The sequence below is a fragment of the Homarus americanus genome, unplaced genomic scaffold, assembly GCF_018991925.1.
Source record: "Homarus americanus isolate GMGI-L3 unplaced genomic scaffold, GMGI_Hamer_2.0 scaffold40135, whole genome shotgun sequence".
In the NCBI taxonomy this organism is placed as follows: Eukaryota; Metazoa; Arthropoda; class Malacostraca; order Decapoda; family Nephropidae; genus Homarus; species Homarus americanus.
In genome coordinates this window covers 87501-94666 of record NW_024724238.1, presented here as the reverse complement: position 1 = coordinate 94666, position 7166 = coordinate 87501, and the positions used below count along the sequence as shown (strand labels likewise).

The 7166-nt window shown below is 40.0% G+C and overlaps 1 protein-coding gene across 1 annotated transcript in view; it reads left to right on the top strand.

Moving 5' to 3' along the window:
* Window positions 1-1172: 1172 nt before the first annotated feature.
* Window positions 1173-7166, top strand: part of LOC121864091 — a 77966-nt gene continuing 71972 nt past the window's right edge. Inside the window, exon 1 of the mRNA XM_042362999.1 lies at window positions 1173-1271. The gene's annotated coding sequence lies outside the window, so the exon portion shown is untranslated. The remainder of the gene's footprint in view (window positions 1272-7166) is intronic.

The window sequence follows — 7166 nt, the reverse complement described above, 5'->3', positions numbered from 1 at the left end:
CTCCCTGGTTGGCCTTTATCACAGCCGTGACCACAACACCCTAAAAAATAAAATAAAATAAAAGCTTTGTCATGTGGCAGTGATTGTGTGGTTATAGGCCTGTGACCCTGGCTGTACCTCCAACTCGGTGGAAATTGAGTTTTCAAAAATACAATCGTGTCTAGCATGAAAAGTCCGACATCGATTTACACTTTCACCTCACTAAGACGATCTTGACGAACTTATGTAATCACTGTCCAGTTTCTGCCGCTCTACATCGAAGGCCCGGATGCCGAACACGCTTTGTTACAGAGACGCAACACGACCTTGAGGGCGTCGAGAATCGTGGACGTGTAGGGGCCATGTCAGCGTTCTTGTCAGGGCTGTAATGGCGTATCGGGCCCCGACATATCCTACTCACTGTGCTCCATGTGAGAGGTTTGAATCATAAACCACGTTCTTTGTAGACTTTATTCTAACAGCGCCAGCTGGTGACTGGCAACCAGGCGCTGCCAAAGACAAGCTCCCACCTCAACATGGGAAAACATATAGTACGATAGTGCAATCTTACACTAGCTTATACTACAAACGGGCAAGGGGTGACCTAATTGAGGTGTATAAACATCTCTCGGGGGCACTACTCAGTTGAGTGTCCTTACTTGGAGCTAGCGGACGCTCGCCCCACATGGGGTCACAGCTTAAGATTGAAGAAGCTGCAAGTCCAGAAAACTGTGAGGGCAAACTTTTTCGGAGAGAGAGTTGTAAACTCTTGGAACAATCTACCAGAGAGTGTTGTGACGGCACCGAGTGTGAGCTCTTTCAAGACAAGACTTGACCAACACTGGAGCAGATTCAGGTACATTCAGGAGCTGGTGCATGCCCAGTATTTGCCAACAGTGCGTGACAGAGACGTGACCGATCGCCAAAGCGCTAACGAACCGATCATTTGGTGAAGAGGATAAAAGAAAAGGAAAAGTAACAGAGATGTGACCGATCGCCCGGGCGGCTAACGAGCCGATCAGTGGTGAAGAAGATTAAAGTTAAAGTATATTTTCTACTGTACGTTATTGATAGTAAAGTAAGGTAAAAAGTATACAACACACACTAAGACTGTCTCTAATCATATCACTCATCCAATCATCATCTAGCACAAAAACAAAAAGAAAAAAAAACATTAGTTCAGGCCGAAATAGGTGAGAGGTAAGCTGGCCAGCAAATCCAAAGCCACAGCCACTGACACACACTGGCGGCGGCGGCAGAGTGTAAACAACGTAGAGGAGGACCAGCCACAGGTACTGTATTACTCTTAATATTAAGCTGATGAGCTAAGTCACGCTACAAATTATTAAAAACAAGATTGTAAGGATCATTCATAACATAACGCAAGATATCACATTGTTCACTGGACATTAGAAATATGTTCAGTATTATACAGTAGTAATACTTTGTGTTATCGTCAGTAAATTTTATACATTACCTGTGCCTTACTTACCTTATGGGAAGAAGGCCAGTGACCTGTGTAGGATCCCTCCAATATTATTGATAATTATATCAAAGGCTATTTTGAAGCACACTAATATGGCTGTATTGAAGCTGTTTGAATGTCGTATTTTTTTTACAAGTTGCCCATAATGTCCCACAATATTTTTGGTTAATTTATAGTATCACACCGGTCTTTATTTCTGTAGTAAAAATATATATCTCATAATGTCTACACAATTGTAACATATTTTTCTTCTATGATATTTCCACCGGAAATTAAGGATAACCGAGATATTAATTTTTCAAGATTATTACTTTACAGTCTCAAGTGTCGACATGATTTGTTTACTTATGACGGAGGTGGTCTGAACCCTCTGCTCAGGCATTGCTCCAGGCCTCCGATAGGGAGCTGGTTAGGTTAGGTTAGGTTAGGTTTTCTTGGTTGGTTGGAAATATAATTTATTTAAAAAAAAAAATCCAACTTTTTCTGTTGTGATTGTTGTGTGTGGGGGGGTATCTAAAAGACACGTAATTTCCGGTGAAAATGAATATCAAATTCGTTTGAAACTCATCAAAATACATAGAAAACCTATTTTTAATATCAAAATAAATACCAGTGTGATAATATAAATTTACCATATTTTGGGTCCAGTTCTAGGTATATTGGTTAATATATACGACTAACCCGCGGACGAGTTATTTTTATTACTGTTTATTTTCGGTAAATTTTTACTTAAGGACATGAGTCCCTAGGGGTTGACCAATATGTTTTTCCAGTGAATTTTGTTGTATTTTAAACAAATCTGACCTTTATTTTTGACAGAAATTACAAACTTCAACAATAATGGGGGAGAGCCTGGGAAATTGGAGTTTTGGGTGGGGAGAAAACGAAAATGAGTCATCTGACCTAACCTAATTCCTAGCCGGCTCTGCCCCCAGACCCCGGTAGGCCCACCTGAAATTAACCAAAGTTTTTCAGTAGTTAAAAACTTTGGGGCACGCCATGTCTGAAAGTACAATACAATACCTTAGTTAGAAGTGGAAGGACCAGGGATATGTAAGACTTGGATAGAGTGATCGTCTTTCTCGTAAAACTCGGCAATAAACTTAAAATAATCGTAGGAGCACAAACGACAACCAACCTCCACCACGACCATTGTGAAACTGGTCAATGAAATTACCCAGGCTGCTTCCTTTGAAAAAAATCAAATGTGATTGGTCGAAAAAAATTTGCGTGCTGATATTGATACATCATTGGTCACGACTGGATGACGTCAGTCAACATTGCGCTTGCGTGATGCGCTGATAACATCATCTCACAGACGAAGACAGAAAAGTACTTAAAATCAATTGAATTCAATTGTGTCGCTATTATCCATTTCCACCATGTATATATGGGGTTCAAAATGCTCAGAATAGCCAGATCTAAATGCTTCAGTAGTTTATTACTTTCGGGGACGCTATGTCCGAAAGTAAAATACAGTAATACCTTATTTTCTTACAATATTCTCATCAATGAGTTCTGATATGATAATAATTTCTTGTGCAAATTCTTCGTTTCATAGATAATTAGGTGGTCAATATGGGGAAAATGTCAGCAGGGATCTGGATATTGTCTTCCCAACGGTAATGAGGCCGCGCTCTGCTGTGGTTCTTTTCCCCAGGCTCGTGGCATTTTCATTTTCAGCATGATGAGTGAAGGTTGTTGCCTGTCTTATGTGGACATAATTTGCAAATTTAGGGATGAAGACAATGAGACCCTTCAATTGTTCAAAGACCAAGGCATTGTTCCTTTAAATAGAGACTGTCCACACTGCGGGAACCCCTGTGCTTTCAAACCAGAAAGAAATTTGTTCATCACTTCCTCAATGCCGTGGCTCGACATTTCCCGCCATCACAGTAAATCACTCCGCCGCCTGGGCAGCGTAAGCGCTGGTGCGGCTGCATCATCTCGCGTCCAGAAAATGCCTCAAATTCACCATATCATAGGAAGTTCTTTATGTTTAATATAATGTTTAATATAAGAACATAAGAAAATAAGGAGTCTGCAATAGGCCGGTTGGCCTGTGCAAGGCAGCTCCTGTTGAGAGTTACTACCACTCTCTATCATCCATGAATCTATCTAGCCTCCTTTTAAAACTTTCCAGTGTTCCAGCACTTACTACAAAGTTGCTAAGCTTGTTCTTTTCGTCTACTACCCTATTTGTGAACCAGTTCCTTCCTATCTCCCTCCTAAACCTAAACTTATCAACTTAAATCCATTGCTATGAGTCCTATCCTGCTCGGATATTATAATAACTTCATCTATATCTCCTTTATTGATTCCTTTCACCCACTTAAATACTTCTATCATATCTTCCCACACTCTTCGTCTTTCTAGGGAATGCAAGTTTAGTTTCTTTAATCCATCGTGATAAGGAAGGTTTCTAAGTCCCGGAATCATTTTCGTCGTTCTTCTCTGCACCGACTCCAGTGAATCTCTATAATAAGGGCACCAGAACTGAACAGCATAATCGAGGTGCAGTCTGACTAGCGCAAGATATAGTTGCAATAAGACCTCTGCACTCTTATTACTTACATTTCTAGATATAAAACCTAATACTCCGTTTGCCTTATTTCGAACATTAACGCACTGTTTTCTAGGCCGTAGGTCCGGGCTTACAAGTACCCTTAAGTCTCTTTCACAAGTCGACTTCTCAAGGTTGATGTTGTTAAGGCTGTATACATTGCCAGTATTTTTTCTTCTAATATTAAGTACGCTGCACTTGCTGGTGTTGAATTTCATTTCCATTTTTCTGACCACTCCTGCAGTTTATTTAAATCCCCCTGTAGTGCATTTGCATCCTGCCCTGAATTAATCTGCTGCCCTATTTTGGTGTCATCCGCAAACTTGCTTTTGTCACTTCTGATACCAGTACAGTGGTCCCTCGGTTAACGAGCACAATCCGTTCTAGAAGGTTGCTCGTTATCCGAAAAACTCATTAACCGAAACCATTGTTTCAATGGGTTTTTGGGTAATTGGTTCCAGCTCACCGAAAATTGCCTAAATTCAACAAAAAAGGTAGAAAGGTACACTTACTTTGAGGTGTGTATGTAGAAGGCTCCTGGATGATGATGGGGATTAGAATGGGGGTGGAGGAGAAGGGAGAAGAGAAGGAAGTGGAGGTGGAGGAGAAGCATTTTACTGCTTCTTGGAAGGTGAGTCACCTTCCATGAAAATGTCAGGAACCTCTGGACTGACAGATTCTCCACCATGAACATCCTCTCTCCTTCTTGAAGTGGAAGGCTGAGGGCTAGCATCTTGTTCCCGCTGCCTTTTACTAAAGAATCTGTCAATTTTTGTTTGTGGGGCATCTCTCCTCCTCATCATTAACTGATGTTTGAAGAAGGAGACCACTGTGTCCTCAACATGACACAAAGCTAGTTCAGACTTTTCCACATCTGGGTGCCTTGAAGCCAGTTTCCTGAACTTCCTTCAGTGGTGAACAACATCTTTCAACTCTGAAGTTGACATATGGTCATCACTTTCCGTTTCCTCCCTCACCACTGTCAGCCTCTTAACATCTCATCCAGTTGCTGCAAGTCTTCAGGAGTAAGTTCCTGTTCATGAGACATCACAAGCTCTTCTACATCATCATCCTCCATTTCAAGGCCAAATGACTGACCAATGGATACAATCTCCTGGTGCAACTCTGTTTCATCCTGAAATCCCTCAAAATCATGGACTACTGATGGCCACAGTGCTTTTCATGAAGAATTGAGGGATCTAGTGGAGACTTCTTGCCATGAAGACACAATCAATTTTACAGCCTCCAGGATGTTAAACTGTGTCTTACAGAATTGTGCCAGTGTTAGTTCAGGATCAGTGGAAGTTGCCTGATGACACCTCCTGAAAATTTTCATGTACTGTACAGCTTCTTAAAGTTGCTGATCACATTCTGGTCCATTGGCTGTATGATTGATGTAGTGGTTGGAGGCAAAAACAACACTTTGACAAAGTCAAATTGAGACTCCAAAGTTCTGGCAAGTTGAGGGTCATGACCAGGAGCATTATCCATGAGGAGAAGAGTCTTTAAAGGGAGTTTATTGGTGGTTAGGTAGCTCTTGACAGAAGGGCAAAACACCTCAACAGCCCATTCATTAAAGAGCTGTCTTGTTACCCATGCCTTACGGTTGGATTTCCAATAAACTCCAACCTTTGTTCTTACCACTTTTTGTTGCTTGAACACCCTGGGGTTCTCAGAGTGGTAGACAAGCATAGGCTTCAGTCGGAAATCCCCTGAAGCATTGGCACCAAGCGATAGAGTGAGACGGTCTTTCATGGGTTTATGCCCAGGTAAAGAGGCTTCATCTCTGGTGATGAATGTTCTTTTGGGCATCTTTTTCCAGAACAGCCCAGTTTTGTCCACATTGAACACTTGCTGTGGAAGATAATTTTCTGTATCCACCAGTTCTTTAAATTCCACTAAAAGCTTTGCTGCCCCTTCCTTATCAGCACTGGCAGCCTCACCATGCCTAACACTAAATATGTCACTTCTTTTCTTAAATTTTTTTAACCAGGTCTTGCTGGCTCTAAAATCTTCAAATTCTCTGCCTGAAGAACCAGGTTGATTTACCTTTAAATGTTTGTATATTTCCCTGGCTCTTTCACAAATAAATTCAGTAGAAACTGAATCACCTTTCATCTGTTTTTCCCTAATCCAGATGAGAAGTAACCTCACTGATTCTGCTATTAGGGATCTACCTTTGAACACTCTGGTAGACTTGTCTCTCACTTTCACTTCCTTGAATTTGTCTTTCTGTGCAAGAATTGTCGATACAGTTGATGTTGACATGTCATATTCTTTGCTTAGCACATTTGTTCTAATGCCTTCATGTTTTTTAATTATTTCCTGTTTCATCTGAATTTAAATCGCTTTTCTAGATTTCTTGGTACCCATGCTGGATTCAAAAACAATTTCAACACGTGTTATTTTAAGTTCAATTGCTGTAAATAAAGAATATTTTCTTTAAATTAACACTGCACTGCTCTATATATCATCAATATGTAAAATAAATTTCAAAATGATCAATAATTTGACTGAAAACACAGAAAAAAAGCATTTATGTTGAAGTGAGTCTGAAGCAAGATGTTACCTCCACTGAAAAGACACAGAGACTGACTCCTGTTTGGTGTGTTGACAGGCTGTTTGGCAAGCATAAAACTAGTTTCCTGTACTTCAATTATGTTCAATAACACTGGTCAACAGCCAAAATGGTTCACATATGAGATCATGCTCACACAACTAATTTCATATTGCTGAATTCGAATCTGATATTTGTTTTGTTCTATCAGACCAGGTTTTATAAAAAAATCAATACTAGGTACAAATATTTAATATTCCATCATATGTCGTGCAAAAGATGAGATTATCTCATGTGACTGTGCTTTCATGACTAATTTCATATTAATGAATATTAATTGGATGTTTCATTCTACCATCAGACCTACTTTCTTAAAGAATAAAAAAAATAGTAAATATAGTAACATTATCGCGTCATGCAAGATACAATTTTAAACCTATCACAGATAAGCTCATAAAAAATTGTACCAAAAAACATAAGTTCAAATCCTTTATAATGACAAAATATGAAGTTCTAAAAGTGCTTCTGAACTTTACTCTTTCTCTTGTACAGCTTGCTCTCTTCTCGTTGCAGTGTCCAGC